The sequence below is a fragment of the Neofelis nebulosa genome, chromosome 11 (assembly GCF_028018385.1).
Source record: "Neofelis nebulosa isolate mNeoNeb1 chromosome 11, mNeoNeb1.pri, whole genome shotgun sequence".
NCBI classification, from domain to species: Eukaryota; Metazoa; Chordata; class Mammalia; order Carnivora; family Felidae; genus Neofelis; species Neofelis nebulosa.
The window spans coordinates 29,005,086-29,025,054 of record NC_080792.1 but is presented as its reverse complement, the minus strand read 5'-3'; the positions used below and the strand labels follow the sequence as shown (position 1 = coordinate 29,025,054).

At 41.7% G+C, this 19,969-nt stretch overlaps 1 protein-coding gene across 3 annotated transcripts in view; it reads left to right on the top strand.

Moving 5' to 3' along the window:
- The window catches only part of LOC131490147 (urea transporter 2-like), a 482,671-nt gene that overhangs the window by 68,373 nt on the left and 394,329 nt on the right, over window positions 1–19,969 (top strand). For 2 of the 3 annotated variants that reach the window (XM_058692231.1, XM_058692229.1), the window contains exon 1: window positions 7,640–7,764. The exons of the other annotated variant lie outside the window; for it this stretch is intronic. The gene's annotated coding sequence lies outside the window, so the exon portion shown is untranslated. Of the gene's footprint in view, window positions 1–7,639; window positions 7,765–19,969 lie in introns of those variants that run through there. 3 annotated transcript variants of the gene reach the window in all.

Below are 19,969 nucleotides of genomic sequence, written 5' to 3'. Positions count from 1 at the left end.
TAGTTCCCCAAGGGAAATATCCATTTATGAGAAGTTCCAGGGTTTTTTTCTCTGTAAGAGAGAGAGATGTTCAAATATTTTTGAGGATTGAAAACTTTGCTTATTACTTTTGTGGGACTTTACTGGTCCAGATAGATATTTACCTCAGCTTATTGACAGAAACCTTGGCAGGAGGACTGTCTGTGGCCAGCAGTATTAATATTCCAAGGACTAAACCCTGTGACTTTCTGAATGCCAGTTCTTTTTCCAGAACTCTCTCTGTGATTTTTCTTATGCTATTTTTTTTTAAATCTCTCTGTTTTATAATTTATCTTAACTTTGGTGGAGTGAGAGGCAGGGAAGAAGTGAAATCCATATTTTTTTCTTTCTTTTCTTCATATAGTACATTTTAGAGGCACCTATTGTGTATATAGCATAAAGCATTGCACAGATCTCTGGGAGACTGCAGTCTACTTGTTGTGTTAAACATGTGAAAAGGGATTAGCATTTACATACTCTAAATGGGTCAAAAAATAAAAGAATGCATTTCTTTTTTTAAGTTTATTTATGTATTTTGAGAGAGAGTGTGCAAGCAGGGAAGGGGCAGAGAGAAGGAGAGACAGAATCTCAAGCAGGCTCCGTGTTGTCAGAGCAGAGCTGGAACACACAAACCGTGAGATTGTGACCTGAGCCCAGATCAAGAGTTGGACGCTCAACGGACTGAGTCACCCAGGCGCCCCTAAAAGAATATATTTCTTTTCTATACCTGTTTTCCTCAGTTCTACCCATAGTGATAGGAGGGATTTAAAATTTCCAATTAAAGGTGATTCAGTCTTTTTCATTTTAGAATAGTTTCTTAGGTATAATTGGGACTAATTTAGACAAATATTCTGTGAATTTGAACTATATAAATGCTCTGTCAGGAATATTTCTCTTTTCACAAGAAGCACCTCTGTATCCCCTCCCAAGATGGTGAGATGCTTGCAGGGAAAGCTGACACACCTTCTGGGGTGGGGGGTGAGGTGGCCTTTCTTATATACAGTTCTCCCTACCTTCACCAGAGTGAGGTTGGTCTGGTCCCTGAGCACTTTGTGCTGGTAGCTTCCCACATGGAGAATCTCATCTGTTTTTTGTGGGTATTATGCTGTTGCTCACACCATCAAAATATATAATCATCAAATATATACATGTTGGAGAGGTTTTTATCCTTTTCATCTAATCCTTTTTTTTTTTAATCCTTCTCATCGAATCCAGTGTTACAAGGTCTCAGTAATTCTGTGTCTGTTCCTCCCTCCCATGGAAGCATATGGGAACTCAAGCTTTGCTCATGAAATGTGAAATCAGAGCTTTCCCTCTCAGACTTTAAGATTTTCCCTAGCCATCTTGGGTGCAGAGGGGCAGAGCAGCAACCTGGATGTTCTAGAAGGCCTCAGTCTCTAGAGTCTAATGTTTCAGTGAACTAACTTCCCACCTTTGGTCAAGACCCAAGAAAGTCCAGGCCTTTGATTCTCAGAGAACTTGACAATACTCTTATCCTGTGGTATCCACACAAAATTATCTTCTTTCTTGACTGCAAATGCTTTCTTCTCGTCTTATCTGTAGAAAACTCCCTATTGTCTCAATTCTCTGCAATGTGAGGGTAAAATTCTACCATGGAGTTTGCTGGGTTTGGCTTCTAATCTGCAAAGGGGAACTTTGGGAATTTAGAAAATCCCTCTCTCTAGACCATATCTTGCTTTTAAAAACCTTCTTGCACTATGGACAAAAAGCACCCATTTTCCTCTTTTTCCTTTCATTCCTATTTTAACTATTTTAATCGTCCCCAAAACAATGGATATCTTAACCAAATAGGGAAAACACATGAAAATGCATAAAAATATATATTAACCATGTTGCAGTGTCTACCTAAAACCATTGAGAGAAAAGGGCAAGGCTCTGAATGGTTACAGGAAGAGTGTGATTACAGGATTTAAAAAGGTAAACCTCAGTGGCTTAGAACGTTGACCAATCGCTTCTCAAAGGCAGTGGAGCTGGATCTGAATGTTGGTGCCAGGAGAATTAGGGTAGGTGTGAAGAACAGGAAATGGGTCCTCGATCAAACTTGTTGCCTGGAGTTCTGTATTTACAACTCATACACATGTATCAGCACAGAGTATCTTGACTCCAGTTTACTCATGGGTGAGTCTTAGGGTGTGATTATAAATTATTTGAGAACAAGGTTAAAAATTTCTTGTGTTTCTATCTATGATATTATTTAGGCCTCTGCTTCTATACATTAGGGTCTCATATATATGCAAAATTTAACATATTAAGAACTTAGGACTTTTTATTTTTTTAATCTTAAAAAAAATTAATGTTTATTTATTTTTGAGAGAGAGAGAGACACAGAGGGCAAGTGGGGGAGGGGCAGAGAGAGAGAGGGAGACACAGAATCTGAAGCAGGCTCCAGGCTCTGAGCTGTCAGCACAGAGCCCGACTCAGGGCTCAAACCCACGAACTGTGAGATGATGACATGAGCCAAAGTTGGACACTTAAATGACTGAGCCACCTAGGCGCCCCGGGAACTGAGCACTTTAAATATTTTTGTCCTTAGTTCTCTCCTTCAAAATTGCTATGTTACTTTACCCACTCTATTAAAGAAAAATGTATTTTGAAAAATCTGAATAGAGATTTACTTTAAATATTCTTTTTCTTTTAAGTTTATTTATTTATTTTGAGAGAGGGAGAGAGACAATCCCAAGCAGGCTCTGCACTGTCAGTGCAGAACCCAATGCAGGGCTTGAACCCATGAACCGTGAGATCATGACCTGAGCCGAAATCAAGAGTCAGACACTTTAACCATCTGAGCCACCCAGGTGCCCCTAAATATTCTTCAAATACCAATTGCTCAGGTTCTCCTTTCTCTTCTTGATATCCCACCCTTCTTTATTGTGGGATTACCATATGCTGATCACCTCAAACTGTTATTTTTTTTATTGTAAAATATACATAACATGAAATTTACCATTTTAGCCATCTTTAAGTGCATAGTTAAGTGGTTTTAAGTGCATTCACATTGTTGTGTAGTCATCACCGCCATCCATCTCCAGAATTGTTTCTTCTTCCCAAATTGCAACTCCATACTTATTAGACAATAACTTCCCATTTCCTCCCTCCCTGCAACCCCTAGCAACCACCATTCATATTTTATATGTCTATGAATTTGCTTCTTCTAGACATATCATATAAGTAGAATCATATAACATTTGTCTTTTTGTGTCTGGCTTATTTCATTTTGCATAATGTGTTCCAGGTTCATCCGTGTTGTAGCATATGTCAGAATTTCCTTCTGTTTTCAGCCTGAATACTATTCCACTGGGTGGATAGACCACATTTTGTGTATCCATCATCTCAAATTTGTGGTGAAGGTAAAATGTTCATTACTTTCCAATGATTATTTTTGGTGACTTGATTTTCTCTCTATTATGAAATATTTGATTATTTGATTAAAGGGTTTAAATACAGCCCTTTTAAAAAAGAATATGCCATATGGTACTACCCAAATCAACACTTCCTCTAAGGCAATTAGTAACAGTTTTAAAGTCAAGTAGAGTAGTAGCTAGAATTTTTAAAAGAAAATAAAAATGTTTTTGTGTTAGGCCTTTAAGATTTCTTCCTTCTCTAAGTCACTTGAAATGATTAGAGACATCATACCATTACTCCCCAGACCACTAATCCTAAAAGATTTTTTGCACAAAGTGGGTATGGGAGGTCAAATAAATTTGTGAGTGTTGCTTCCAATGGCACCCCTTGTGGGTCCTCATGGTATGCAAGTATTTTAAAATCTGAGGAGTCTTGCTACTTTAAAAAACAAAAACCAAGAAACCAAAAAACAAAAAAAACCCCCACAAAACTTAAGTTATTCTATCTAGCATTTTACAAGCACATCTGAATTCAGAATCATTTTTTAGTTGTTATTTTTGTAACACTTAAAAATACTCTGGATTAAAATAAGGTAAAATCTTTGAGAAGATAAGACTGAGAACATCTGAGAAAGCAGAAAAGTAGATTCTTTTAGAGCGTTGAGTAGACTAGATTGTGACCCACAGACAACTGAATTCTTCTCTATTTTCCCATAATTAGGACAAAGACACTTATAGTCAGAGAATTTATTTGTTGTTTATTTTTAAAACCTTTACCTCAACACAAGAATTTATCTTGTGTCCACATATAGAATATTGAAAGATAGATGTGGTAAATAATTTTAATATTTTTTGTCTGCATTTTTGTGGAAGACATAGCAGTGCTGTTTAGATGAATAAGTGTGTAAAATTTTATTTAAATAAAAGGCTGTTTAAGTCAAGTTTTTTCTGTAGTCTTTCAGTAAGTGAAACAAGAAACAAGTAAAGGCAATTATTTGTTAGAAGCATGTTCACCACAAAGAACTGATTTTTAGCCATAGTTTTCACAAGTGGTACAATATAGTGAGGAAAAGAGGAGGTGAAAGGTGGAAGGAGATTATCAAAGCCATGAATGAAATATTAAGAGAGCTACGTGAGACTTGTGGGGGAGAGATGCATTTGAAAGAGCAAAGGGAACTTAAAAAAATAAGTTTTCTGTTTTCACACCTCTGAAAACCTCAAATACCAGTTACTGAAGACTTTTTTATAGCTTAATAAATTTCTCATTGTTTATTTTTAACCTGTTTGCTGAACTTTTCTGAGTAAACACTTTAGTTTACTTTTAAACAAGCAAGGGGTTTATTGATGTATGGGGAGGCAGGAAAATATGTTCAGAAACTTTATTTTAGGAGAAAGAGCACCCCTGCAATGGAATGGAGTGAGCAGGCAGCAGTACATGAGGATTATAGCAGGCAAAACAACCAAAAAACACAATCGAGAATAAATAGACCGTAAAGCTTTTGAAGATTTAAGAAGTAGTCCCCAAGGCTGACACTTGTAGAAGGTTAGGACATTGAATCTAAGTTCAATGATAGATGTTCTATAGCAGCCTAAGCTACTGTGTGGTCAGGCTTCTCTGTTTTCTGATAACTAGTAGGCATGCAGTAGATACTTGGTGAGCGAATGGTGGTCCAACCTAGAATTCAGATATTATTAGATGAAATAAAAGAGCAATTTTGAACCTGACCAGGTAAAGTCATTCTTATTAGAGCTAGGAAAAAACCCTTCCTGAGAGTAAGCAAATAGCTGGTTTGGAAGTTGGAAAAATGCCCTAGGAAGAGTTTTCACCCAATTGTGTTTAAACCAAGCCACCTGATCTTAGTTGAGTGGCCACCTTCACTGGAGGTACTAGGGGTTAGGGATTCATTGTATGAATTTGGGAGGAGGTACAATTCAGCTTTCTAATATGGTTGTTTTATCAAACCATCTAACTGGCAGGATGAGAGCTGCACTGGGAAAATAAGGAATCAAACATGGCCAAGATTCTCTTCTTCTAAGTGTTGTCTTTGCTCTTCTCTCTCAGTAGGCTTCATCATTTCAGAATGACTTCTCCAGTAAGAGGGAACCATGGCTTCCAGACCCTCTGACCTCTCATCTTTAGTGCATTATTAGAGAGGAAGATAAGTGCCCTCCTATCAGTTTAAGCTTGAAGCATTCTGGAGGAAGCCTCTAATTGGCTTATCTTACATCATGGAGTCTTCTGTGAACCAATCAATGTGGCCACAGCAGTGAGATACTGTGGTCCAGGTTCAATGGGTGCCTGCTGCCTGGCCAGTCACTGATACCAGGGTGGCAGGGTCTTATCAAGATGGCAGCCCTCGGGGCGCCTGGGTGTCTCAGTCGGTTAAGCGTCTGACTTCGGCTCAGGTCATGATCTCATGGTCTGTGAGTTCGAGCCCCGCGTCGGGCTCTGTGCTGACAGCTCAGAGCCTGGAGCCTGCTTCAGATTCTGTGTCTCCCTCTCTCTCTGACCCTCCCCCATTCATGCTCTGTCTCTCTCTGTCTCAAAAATAAATAAAACATTAAAAAAAAATTAAAAAAAAAAAGATGGCAGCCCTCATCTGGAGCATATTTCAGGAATGAACAAGATGGGGAGGAGGAGTTCTCCCAAAGAACTAGGGCAGCACTTGGTGGGAATACCCCAGTCTTGGGAGGGTTGGTGAAGACTTCACATAGGACTTAAAAATAAGTCCTAAGTGGGGAGAAGGCTAGCCAAGTGGAGTGAGTCATGGAAAAGATGTGCAAAGACTGGTGCGGGAGCTTTGTGGGGACTGTAGGTATTTCAACAGGGTAGAGTAGAATGTAGAAGTTGAGGCTAGAGAGTCCATGTTTTCAAAATAGCAAAGTTTGGAAGGCCCACAGTGGACCCAAAGTGAACATATATTTTTGACTGTGTTTCTGATTAAACAACAAAACTCAGAACTTCCACTAAGATAAAGGTATAAAAGGGAAAGGGGAGAGGGTGGGAAGCATAATTTGGTTTGGGTTCTCTCTTATAAACCTTAACGCTTCCCATAGCCCAAGTAGAAAAACACTAGCCTGGGCTCTGACATTAACTGTGAATCTGATCTAGGAACATCCCCTCTTTGGTTCTCAGTTTATTTATTTCAAATGAAAGCATTTGTCTTATGAACTTTTAAGACCTGCCAGGCCAGTTAGTTGCTACTTATCTTTCTGTCCAACAAGTATGTAGCTTGAAAACTTGTTATCAGCCCCATCTGGCCTCTGTAGTGACCTTGGTTTTGGAATGCAAAGATCTTTATTTGGCATGGGTCCTGTCCATGAAGAACTGCAGACTAATCATCAAGGCTTAAATGTGAACAATGGAATATTAGTGCAAGGTCACCATACTGAAACTGACATGTGAGAGATACAGACAGTTCTGATTTAAGGGCTCAGGGAAAGGAGAGGGACATTTGGACTGCAGCGGTAAGATAAGCTTTGTGGCACAATGAGATTTCAACTGAGATGTAAGGATAGTTGTGATTAACATAGACAAAGGCAAGGAGTGAGGGCATGGATGTGGGGGTTGGGCATGAGCTAAGGGTGGTGTGAACAAGAAAGAGGAAGTGGGAAAGTGTTTTCCCAGATAGAGACACTTAGGCCTGCAGAAGTCCAACTGCCCTTCTGAATATCACTGCACACCATGTCTTTTAAATATTCCAAACCATTTTTATCCTATTGTTTGACACTTCTTATGTCACCTGCTGGGGATCAGTCTCCCTAGGAGTTGGTCCTATTCATGGGAAGCCACCATTTATGGGGCTTAAACAGTGCATATGTATGTCCCAGCACTCATCAATGACACTCCGCTGCTGTCACTGAAAAGCCTTTACTTCCCTCTCAGTGCCACTCGGAGCCTCAGCCAACTCACCAAAGCTAATACTGTATGAGGAGCATATAGGGTTGCCATTTCTACCAACACACTAATTGCCAATAATCATGGCCAACATGACTGTGCTCCAGGTAGTGCCAAGTCTTTAATAGTTAATATTTCATTTAATCCTCCTAGTAGCCCTAAGAAGTGGGTTCTATATTATTTTCTCCATTTCCAAATGAGGATAATAATTCTTAGAGATGTTTAGTGGCCTGCCTAAGATCAGAGGTGGTCACTGATGGAGCTGGGACTTAGACCCTGGCCTCTGACTGTAAGGAGCTCACCATCCCTGTGCATGTGAGGTCACAAAGGATAGAAGTTCAGGATGGGAAACAGTCTGGCTACAGGTGGTAGGAGTCGCTTGCCATTACACATTAATCAATGTGGGATCCCTTCTCTGCTCTGCTTGATGGATTATTTGCTTGGTGGCTATGCTGAGACATAGCCTGGATCCTGGAAGCTTTGGAGGTAGGGTTGGGCTGAAAAGAAAATACAGAATTTTGCTAGATAAAATAGGAAGAAGGTATTCCAAGTGTGAAGTTTCCACGGAACAAGTATGGATGTGGACATTGTGGTGGGAAGATGAGGCAAGACTGTGGTTGGAGGGAGACAGGAGGCACTGAGGAGGAGCATGGGTTTGGAGCCAGGTAGAGCTGGGCCCCCAACCCAGCCTTACCAAGTCCATGGACAAGTCACAACTCCTTTCTCCTCATCTGTAAAGTGGTACTATGAGAATGATTATGGTGAAAAAAATTTTTAAAACATATTGAATTCTACAACAATGCCAAAAAAAAAAAAAGCTTTCAGTAAATGGTAGCTGTAGTTTTTAAAAATTGCTTTTGTGATTGAGGAGTGAAAGCATGTCTAACTCCACAGGGAGAGTGATCATTCCTACCTGGAAACTTGCACTTACCATCACATTGATCCCCCCTCTTTCTTCATCAATTCACCTGTGCAGTTATTTCATTGAAGTACACTTAACCCCTAACTGTGGAAACAAATAAAAGACATTTCTTTGATAGATGCTTTACTTTATATACATATGTAGGTGTCTTGTCTCTCATCTAGACTATAAGAAAAGAAAAAGTCTTTTATCACTTGCCTGCATGCCTGAAACACTTGGAGAAAACCAAACACAATAAAAAGTCCTGGTCTTTGCTAATTGATAGTCAGGGAGGAAACTTAATCTCGGATATGGCTCTAATTTCCAGAAGTTTTCAGTGTGTGTGTGTGTGTGTGTGTGTGTGTGTGTGTGTATGAGGGAAAGAGAGAGAGAGAGAGAGAGAGAGAGAGAGAGAGATCAACCATCCCCTGATTAGACTTTCATGACCTGTCTTCACTAGAAGTTCTTCCATGGGAGGCAGTCATTCTCTTTCCCACTGTCCAGTAGGGACATAGATGCCTTCTCGAAGTTTCCATAAGGGCTCTGAAACTAAGCTGGCCCTGAGGTCGAGACGGGAGGTCATCCACTGTGGTCAGAGCCTGAGGCTGAGCTTTGGAGACTGGCAGACCCCCAAGACTTTGGGCTCTTCTGTGTTGGAGTTGAGCTCCATGGGGCAACTCTGGGGAAACAGGGCCTTTGTGAAATGCTCCTTTGATGAGAAGCATAATATAAATACAAATTGCTATTATGTCAGCTTCTGAGGAGCCACTTCAATCCATTTGGTCACCTTTGATTTTATTCTCCAATTGCTTTCCTTCTTCAAAAAATTTAATAAGAGCAAGTTTTCATCTGGCCTCAAGGGAGTAATTTATTTATTTAAAGTAATAATAAAGTTTCAGCATAATCCCCAGTTCCCAGGGGGGAAAGGGACTCTTTGAATGATTTATTTTTCCCATCCTTGAAGTGCCAGGGAGACCAAGTGGCTGCCATGGTGGTGTCTCAGAGTCCACTGCCATGGCAACAGCCAGAGCGTCTGGGGCCACTCGGAAGCAGGGGAATGGAAAATGGAGTCATAACTCTCTTCCTTCCCTCTTTCTGCTCTAAGTTCCTCCTTCAAGGAAACTGAAGGGTAAGTAGAATGAGGCCCCAAATCAGTTTTAGGAGCCAAACAGAAACTGTGAGAGCTAATCACATCCAGGTCCAACTTAGGCCCCAAGTGGAGGTCCACGAGGGGCAAGTCTGGGCAAATGGGTGGAGTACCTACTCTGGATTCTCTCTTCTCAGTGCAGAGTCCAATATGGGGCACTGTGAAGGGGAGAAGTGAGCCAGCTGCAGGACACAGGAAGAGTTTAGAAATCTCAGTCTTCAATGGGTGCTGAGGGATGATGGTAGCACTTCTGCTAGGAAAACCAGGGTTATTTGACACTTATCTGACAGTCATTGTTTTAATATTTTATGTGCATTATCTCATTCAGCATTTATATGAAGCACACACCACTGTGATTCCCATATTATAGACAAGTAAATGAAGCTTCTAGCAATTAGGAAACTGGGTCGAGGTTATTTGGTTAGTCAGTGATAGCTCCAGGATTTAAAATTAAGGTTGGTTCCAAAATCCTAATTTGTAACCATTGTATACATAGCCTCTCAGGTTGGATTGCTTAGGGGAGGCTAATGAGGGTGGTTACATCAGTTAAAAATACTTTTGATTGCAAGTAATAAAAAACCTGATTCACAGCAACTTAAATAAATGGGGGAGTCGATTTTTCTTTCTTAGTAAGACTCAGGAGGTGGGCAGCTGCCGGTACACAGTCAACAGCTCAATTGGAGGGAGATTGTTCCCTTGCCCTTGCCCTCACGTGCCATCACTTTCTTGTCACAAGAAGGCCATGCACCTCTAGACTTCACATCTGTATTCAAGGCAGAAAGATGGAAAGGAGAAAGGTTGGTGCCAGCCTGTTTCCTTCCAGCAGGTAAGAAAAATGCTTTTCAGGACAACTTGTCTCCAACAAAAGCAACTTCTTATGTCTCATTGACGATAAAGGGGTCACAAGGCCTCCCCTAGCTGGAAGGAAGTCTGAGGAAAGCACAAATTTGCCTTTCCAATCTCCATATTGGAAGGGCAAGAATGGCTTTTTGCAGCTGTGACCTGTGCACTGGATGGTCAGAGAGAAAGGGAAGATGCCAGAGAGGAAGGGTGCAGGCATGAAGATGGGAGGCTGGTCTATCTGGATCTGGTTTGTGCCAAGAACAGTGGGAGCATAATGGAAAGCCATCCGAGGCTCAGACTACAGTGAAATGTAAGTTCCAGTCCTGAAAGCCAGACTTCATCTTCATGGGTATGCACTATTGTTTCCATGCTTCTGTCAGCCACATTCTCTTGCTCCTACTTTAACAAGATGCATGTGTTAATTACTTCAATTTGCTAAATTTCAGAAAACTTGCCCCAAGGCTTGGGGCCAGGCCAGATTCCACAGTAGGAAAAAAAGGTTCTAGGTTCATATGTGAATAGATCCTTTGTGCTCCATTTAAAGTAGATTGTATCACTTTAAGTAGATAATGGAAAAATTCTTCTATAAAGAATGTCTCATCGGGGCGCCTGGGTGGCGCAGTCGGTTACGCGTCTGACTTCAGCCAGGTCACGATCTCGCGGTCCGTGAGTTCGAGCCCCGCGTCAGGCTCTGGGCTGATGGCTCGGAGCCTGGAGCCTGTTTCAGATTCTGTGTCTCCCTCTCTCTCTGCCCCTCCCCCGTTCATGCTCTGTCTCTCTCTGTCCCAAAAATAAATAAAAAAACGTTGAAAAAAAGAATTAAAAAAAAAAAAAAAAAGAATGTCTCATCTTCTCATTGGGAATGTCCCTTCTATAAGACAAGAGAAAATCTGTCATTGATTAGAGGAATTAAAATAAAAGACACTGTTGAGTGGCACACTTCGGCTCAGGAATGCTAATGGGAGCCCCGGTTCCGGAAGATGGCGGCGTAGGAGGACGCTGGGCTCACCGCGCGTCCTGCTGATCACTTAGATTCCACCTACACCTGCCTAAAGAACCCAGAAAACCGCCAGAGGATTAGCAGAACGGAGTCTCCGGAGCCAAGCGCAGACGAGAGGCCCACGGAAGAGGGTAGGAAGGGCGGCGAGGCGGTGCGCGCTCCACGGACTGGCGGGAGGGAGCCGGGGCGGAGGGGCGGCTCGCCGGCCAAGCAGAGCCCCCGAGTCGGGCTGGCAAAAGCGGAGGGGCCGGACGGACTGTGTTCTGACAGCAAGTGCGACTTAGCGTCTGGGAGGTCATAAGTTAACAGCTCTGCTCAGAAAGCGGGAAGGCTGGAGGACAAAGAGAGGCAGAGCTGCTGAGCCCCCGGACGGACGGCAGAGCTCAGCTTGGCGGGGAACAAAGGCGCTCGCCAGCGCATCTACCTCTCCCATCCCCAGCAAAATCCCAAAGAGAACCAGTTCCTGCCAGGGAACTTGCTCGCTCCACGAAAACACCCAACTCTGTGCTTCTGCGGAGCCAAACCTCCGGCAGCAGATCTGACTCCCTCCCACTGCCACAGGGCCCCTCCTGAAGTGGATCACCTAAGGAGAAGCGAGCTAAGCCTGCCCCTCCTGCCCCCGTGCACCTTGCCTACCCACCCCAGCTAATACGCCAGCTCCCCAGCACCACAAGCCTGGCAGTGTGCAAGTAGACCAGACGGGCCACACCACCCCACAGTGAATCCCGCCCCTAGGAGAGGGGAAGAGAAGGCACACACCAGTCTGACTGTGGCCCCAGCGGTGGGTTGGGGGCAGACATCAGGTCGGACTGCGGCCCCGCCCACCAACTCCAGTTATACACCACAGCACAGGGGAAGTGCCCTGCAGGTCCTCACCGCTCCAGGGACTATCCAAAATGACCAAACGGAAGAATTCCCCTCAGAAGAATCTCCAGGAAATAACAACAGCTAATGAACTGATCAAAAAGGATTTAGATAATATAACAGAAAGTGAATTTAGAATAATAGTCATAAAATTAATCGCTGGGCTTGAAAACAGTATACAGGACAGCAGAGAATCTCTTGCTACAGAGATCAAGGGACTAAGGAACAGTCACGAGGAGCTGAAAAACGCTTTAAACGAAATGCAAAACAAAATGGAAACCACGACGGCTCGGATTGAAGAGGCAGAGGAGAGAATAGGTGAACTAGAAGATAAAGTTATGGAGAAAGAGGAAGCTGAAAGAAAGAGAGATAAGAAAATCCAGGAGTATGAGGGGAAAATTAGAGAATTAAGTGATACACTAAAAAGAAATAATATACGCATAATTGGTATCCCAGAGGAGGAAGAGAGAGGGAAAGGTGCTGAAGGGGTACTTGAAGAAATTATAGCTGAGAACTTCCCTGAACTGGGGAAGGAAAAAGGCATTGAAATCCAAGAGGCACAGAGAACTCCCTTCAGACGTAACTTGAATCGATCTTCTGCACGACATATCATAGTGAAACTGGCAAAATACAAGGATAAAGAGAAAATTCTGAAAGCAGCAAGGGATAAACGTGCCCTCACATATAAAGGGAGACCTATAAGACTCGTGACTGATCTCTCCTTTGAAACTTGGCAGGCCAGAAAGGTTTGGCACGATATCTTCAGTGTGCTAAACAGAAAAAATATGCAGCCGAGAATCCTTTATCCAGCAAGTCTGTCATTTAGAATAGAAGGAGCGATAAAGGTCTTCCCAAACAAACAAAAACTGAAGGAATTTGTCACCACGAAACCAGCCCTACAAGAGATCCTAAGGGGGATCCTGTGAGACAAAGTACCAGAGACATCACTACAAGCATAAAACATACAGACATCACAATGACTCTAAACCCGTATCTTTCTATAATAACACTGAATGTAAATGGATTAAATGCGCCAACCAAAAGACATAGGGTATCAGAATGGATAAAAAAACAAGACCCATCTATTTGCTGTCTACAAGAGACTCATTTGAGATCTGAGGACACCTTTAGATTGAGAGTGAGGGGATGGAGAACTATTTATCATGCTACTGGAAGCCAAAAGGAAGCTGGAGTAGCCATACTTATATCAGACAAACTAGACTTTAAATTAAAGGCTGTAACAAGAGATGAAGAAGGGCATTATATAATAATTACAGGGTCTATCCATCAGGAAGAGCTAACAATTATAAATGTCTATGCGCCAAATACCGGAGCCCCCAGATATATAAAACAATTACTCATAAACATAAGCAACCTTATTGATAAGAATGTGGTCATTGCAGGGGACTTTAACACCCCACTTACAGAAATGGATAGATCATCTAGACACACAGTCAATAAAGAAACAAGGGCCCTGAATGATACATTGGATCAGATGGACTTGACAGATATATTTAGAACTCTGCATCCCAAAGCAACAGAATATACTTTCTTCTCGAGTGCACATGGAACATTCTCCAAGATAGATCATATACTGGGTCACAAAACAGCCCTTCATAAGTTTACAAGAATTGAAATTATACCATGCATACTTTCAGACCACAATGCTATGAAGCTTGAAATCAACCACAGGAAAAAGTCTGGAAAACCTCCAAAAGCATGGAGGTTAAAGAACACCCTACTAACGAATGAGTGGGTCAACCAGGCAATTAGAGAAGAAATTAAAAAATATATGGAAACAAACGAAAATGAAAATACAACAATCCAAACGCTTTGGGACGCAGCGAAGGCAGTCCTGAGAGGAAAATACATCGCAATCCAGGCCTATCTCAAGAAACAAGAAAAATCCCAAATACAAAATCTAACAGCACACCTAAAGGAAATAGAAGCAGAACAGCAAAGGCAGCCTAAACCCAGCAGAAGAAGAGAAATCATAAAGATCAGAGCAGAAATAAACAATATAGAATCTAAAAAAACGGTAGAGCAGATCAACGAAACCAAGAGTTGGTTTTTTGAAAAAATAAACAAAATTGACAAACCTCTAGCCAGGCTTCTCAAAAAGAAAAGGGAGATGACCCAAATAGATAAAATCATGAATGAAAATGGAATTATTACAACCAATCCCTCAGAGATACAAACAATTATCAGGGAATACTATGAAAAATTATATGCCAACAAATTGGACAACCTGGAAGAAATGGACAAATTCCTAAACACCCACACTCTTCCAAAACTCAATCAGGAGGAAATAGAAAGCTTGAACAGACCCATAACCAGCGAAGAAATTGAATCGGTTATCAAAAATCTCCCAACAAATAAGAGTCCAGGACCAGATGGCTTCCCAGGGGAGTTCTACCAGACGTTTAAAGCAGAGATAATACCTATCCTTCTCAAGCTATTCCAAGAAATAGAAAGGGAAGGAAAACTTCCAGACTCATTCTATGAAGCCAGTATTACTTTGATTCCTAAACCAGACAGAGACCCAGTAAAAAAAGAGAACTACAGGCCAATATCTCTGATGAATATGGATGCAAAAATTCTCAATAAGATACTAGCAAATCGAATTCAACAGCATATAAAAAGAATTATTCACCATGATCAAGTGGGATTCATTCCTGGGATGCAGGGCTGGTTCAACATCCGCAAATCGATCAACGTGATACATCACATTAACAAAAAAAAAGAGAAGAACCATATGATCCTGTCAATCGATGCAGAAAAGGCCTTTGACAAAATCCAGCACCCTTTCTTAATAAAAACCCTTGAGAAAGTCGGGATAGAAGGAACATACTTAAAGATCATAAAAGCCATTTATGAAAAGCCCACAGCTAACATCATCCTCAATGGGGAAAAACTGAGAGCTTTTTCCCTGAGATCAGGAACACGACAGGGATGCCCACTCTCACCGCTGTTGTTTAATATAGTGCTGGAAGTTCTAGCATCAGCAATCAGACAACAAAAGGAAATCTAAGGCATCCAAATTGGCAAAGATGAAGTCAAGCTTTCGCTTTTTGCAGATGACATGATATTATACATGGAAAATCCGATAGACTCCACCAAAAGTCTGCTAGAACTGATACATGAATTCAGCAAAGTTGCAGGATACAAAATCAATGTACAGAAATCAGTTGCATTCTTATACACGAACAATGAAGCAACAGAAAGACAAATAAAGAAACTGATCCCATTCACAATTGCACCAAGAAGCATAAAATACCTAGGAATAAATCTAACCAAAGATGTAAAAGATCTGTATGCTGAAAACTATAGAAAGCTTATGCAGGTAATTGAAGAAGATATAAAGAAATGGAAAGACATTCCCTGCTCATGGATTGGAAGAATAAATATTGTCAAAATGTCAATACTACCCAAAGCTATCTACACATTCAATGCAATCCCAATCAAAATTGCACCAGCATTCTTCTTGAAACTAGAACAAGCAATCCTAAAATTCATATGGAACCACAAAAGGCCCCGAATAGCCAAAGTAATTTTGAAGAAGAAGACCAAAGCAGGAGGCATCACAATCCCAGACTTTAGCCTCTACTACAAAGCTGTCATCATCAAGACAGCATGGTGTTGGCATAAAAAAAGACACATAGACCAATGGAATCGAATAGAAACCCCAGAACTAGACCCACAAACGTATGGCCAACTCATTTTTGACAAAGCAGGAAAGAACATCCAATGGAAAAAAGACAGTCTCTTTAACAAATGGTGCTGGGAGAACTGGACAGCAACATGCAGAAGGTTGAAACTAGACCACTTTCTCACACCATTCACAAAAATAAACTCAAAATGGATCAAGGACCTGAATGTGAGACAGGAAACCATCAAAACCTTAGAGGAGAAAGCAGGAAAAGACCTCTCTGACCTCAGCCGTAGCAATCTCTTACTCGGCACATCCCCAAAGGCAAGGGAATTAAAAGCAAAAGTGAATTACTGGGACCTTATGAAGATAAAAAGCTTCTGCACAGCAAAGGAAACAACCAACAAAACTAAAAGGCAACCAACGGAATGGGAAAAGATATTTGCAAATGACACATCGGACAAAGGGCTAGTATCCAAAATCTATAAAGAGCTCATCAAACTCCACACCCGAAAAACAAATAACCCAGTGAAGAAATGGGCAGAAAACATGAATAGACACTTCTCTAAAGAAGACATCCGGATGGCCAACAGGCACATGAAAAGATGCTCAACGTCACTCCTCATCAGGGAAATACAAATCAAAACCACACTCAGATACCACCTCACGCCAGTCAGAGTGGCCAAAATGAAGAAATCAGGAGACTATAGATGCTGGAGAGGATGTGGAGAGACGGGAACCCTCTTGCACTGTTGGTGGGAATGCAAATTGGTGCAGCCACTCTGGAAAGCAGTGTGGAGGTTCCTCAGAAAATTAAAAATAGACCTACCCTATGACCCAGCAATAGCACTGCTAGGAATTTATCCAAGGGATACAGGAGTACTGATGCATAGGGGCACTTGTACCCCAATGTTTATAGCAGCACTCTCAACAATAGCCAAATTATGGAAAGAGCCTAAATGTCCATCAACTGATGAATGGATAAAGAAATTGTGGTTTATATACACAATGGAATACTACGTGGCAATGAGAAAAAATGAAATATGGCGTTTTGTAGCAGCGTGGATGGAACTGGAGAGTGTGATGCTAAGTGAAATAAGCCATACAGAGAAAGACAGATACCATATGGTTTCACTCTTATGTGGATCCTGAGAAACGTAACAGAAACCCATGGGGGAGGGGAAGGGAAAAAAAAAAAAAAAAGAGGTTAGAGTGGGAGAGAGCCAAAGCATAAGAGACTGTTAAAAACTGAGAACAAACTGAGGGTTGATGGGGGGTGGGAGGGAGGGCAGGGTGGGTGATGGGTATTGAGGAGGGCACCTTTTGGGATGAGCACTGGGTGTTGTATGGAAACCAATTTGACAGTAAATTTCATATATTAAAAAATAAAAAATAAATATTTTTAAAAAAAAAAATAAATAAATAAAATAAAATAAAATAAAAGACACTGACAATAGGGGTTGTGTTGGGTGACAGGATATGGAGTGATTTATTATTATTATTACAACATTTTCTTTAAAGTTGAATTGTATTTTAGTAAAAAGAGAAGGAAAAATATTTAGGGTCATTGAAAAAGAATCTATTGTCAAGTTACCATGACAGCAGTTCTAGTAGGGATGATTGTCAATAAATGTAATTGTCAGAAACTTCTCTAGAGGGGGAGCTATTACTAACACCTCTGAGGATGAATTCTGGGAGACTTGTCTTGGCTATACCTTCATGTGGGACACTCTCCCTCCCCTTCCTGCTACCATGTGAGGCCTACTGTGGTTTTTGGTTCTTTCAGACTCTAGGACTATTTTAGACGCTCAGTGACTCAGAGGTCATGTCCAAGTGACTGCCATAACCTCAGGACACAGCCTTTTAGTGTTCCTCATGGAAGGGAGGTTTTTTGTGTGTTTAAAAAAAATTTTTTTTAATGTTTTTATTTATTTTTGAGAGAGAGAGAGAGAGAGAGAAAGAGGGAGCACAAGTGGGGCTGGGGAGCAAAGAGAAAGGGGGGGAGACCACAGAGGCCGAAGCAGGCTTCAGGCTTGGAGCCACCAGCATAGAGCCGGAGGTGGGGCTCGAACTCACAAGCCATGAGATCATGACCTGAGCTGAAGTTGGACGCCTAACCAACTAAGCCACCCAGGTGCCCCTGGAAGGGAGTTTTTTCATGAGGGTCTCTGATTTTGGCCCCCAAATCCTCTCAGTGAGGGGTGGGGTGGGAGTGAAGAGACACTCTTCTCAAAAGTCCAGAGTGTCCCTCACAGAACCCCCTCTTCCCTAGCATCAGGCTGCCTTTGACTCTCATCGTACTCTGATGTAAAATGCCACCCTTCACCTTTTTCTATAAGAAAGCCAGTGGCATTCACCACTCAGTGAGTTCAGGGCCTTGACAGATTCTTTGGAAGGCTTCAGAGAGACACCCCAGTGCATACAGACTAGTTCAGGCTGTCTCCCATGGATGCTGCATTTCTCAGACCCCACCCCTTCGGTATCCAGCATTCCTGTCATGTGATGGTCCATGGTCATGCAGCCCCTGAACCTGTGGCCCAGTCTACCTCTCCAGTGGTTCCTAAAGCTGAAAGCAGGCCTGGTGGGCCAGCTGGCCTTTCCCAGCTGTCACATCCCCTCACCACCGTCACCACATCTCCCAGGGCAGAAATCACGGAAACTGCTGAAATCTGGTGTCTGGATACTCTCCAATTTTTAGTAAGACTGTTTGGTTTGGCATATACATGTTTCCTGAGCATCTGCTCTGTGCATTATTGGCCTACAGTCTTTCCAGAAAGCAGACAAGGCATGTATCTCCAATAAAAGAAGTTCAGGAATGCATTACTTGACCTGACTGTTCATTCATTTATCAGTTTCTTCTCTAGAAACCCCTATGCTGAGTTGGGCCCTAAAATAGGTGCTGGAGATACACACAGATAGAACCCAGTTCCTGCCTTCTGGAGGATTAGAAATCAGGAGTTAATAACTAAGGAGTTTAATGTTGAAGAAAAAATTCAGAATTTTAGAGGCGAATAATCAGTATAGATCTCCTGAGACTCAAGCCAGTGATTTTTCCCATAGACAAGACTTTTTAAGAAATAAATGCCTTTTCTCACTGCTTTCCAATTCTTGCTTTCTTGGTAGATCAGGTAAAAAGCTGAATGGGTTCTACCATCTCATTCCATGTAGAAAACTTCTATAGCTCCCATCTACCTACAAATTAGAACCCAGTGCCTACCATGGTCAGAGCTTTGTGATTTATTTTGAACCTGTTTTTCCAGCCTGTATCTCCTAGTACACCCTCTGGCACTGTACGTGATGCCAACTCATTCTTCACCTTCCCCCAACCATAGTGGTGTCCCCATGCCATTCTTCACATAACTCCTCCACATGGTGGTCTGACTAGTCTCTTCACTCAAAACCCTACTTACCAGTTCAAGGTCCAGCAAAATCTCCCATAATCTAGAAAGTTGCTGCTGGGTTCCCAGGTGAGATCTTTCAACCCTATGGAGTGAACATGGTTTCAAATTCTAGATCTGCATGTATTTGCTATATAAACGTGGGCAAGTTAGTTAATACCCCTGTGCCTCAGTTACCACATCTATAAAATGGTATCAATAATAAAACATATCTCAAGCATTACACAAATGCTCTTCAGTGTTATTTAAGCATTATTATTATAACCATTATCATTATTATCGATGTTACTGACTTATCTCACTTTTGCAGAATTTATCCCAGATGTCCTTAGATTGTCATGGTTTCTCCCTTTGTTTCTACTTTGTTATTTCATGAGGTCTGTGTTAGTTTTCTATTGCTGTCATAAAAAGTTACTACAAACTTAGTGGCTTAAACAACACAGATTTATTACCTTATAATTTTTCAGGTCGGAGGTCCAACAAAGGTCAAAATTAGGGTGTTGGCACAGTTGTGTTTCATACTTGAAGCTCTGAATCTATTTCCTTGCTTTTTCTAGCTTCTAAAGGCCACCTTCATTCCATGGCTTGTGGACTCCTTTTCCCAGCCTCAGAGATAGCATGATGGTATCTCTCCAACCATTTTTCTGTAGACATACCTCCCTCTCTGACCACCATCAGGAAAGGGACTCCAGCTATGTAATTAGATTGTACCCACCCTGATAGGCTAATCCAGGAAAGTCTTCTCATCTCATGGCTTTTAACTTTATCATATTTACAAAGTCCTTTTGCTAGGTAAGGTGGCATATCCACAGGATGTGGGGATAAAGACGTAGATATCTTTGGGAGGCATTCTTTTGCCTGTTGCAAGATACTTGAAGACAGATCTCCT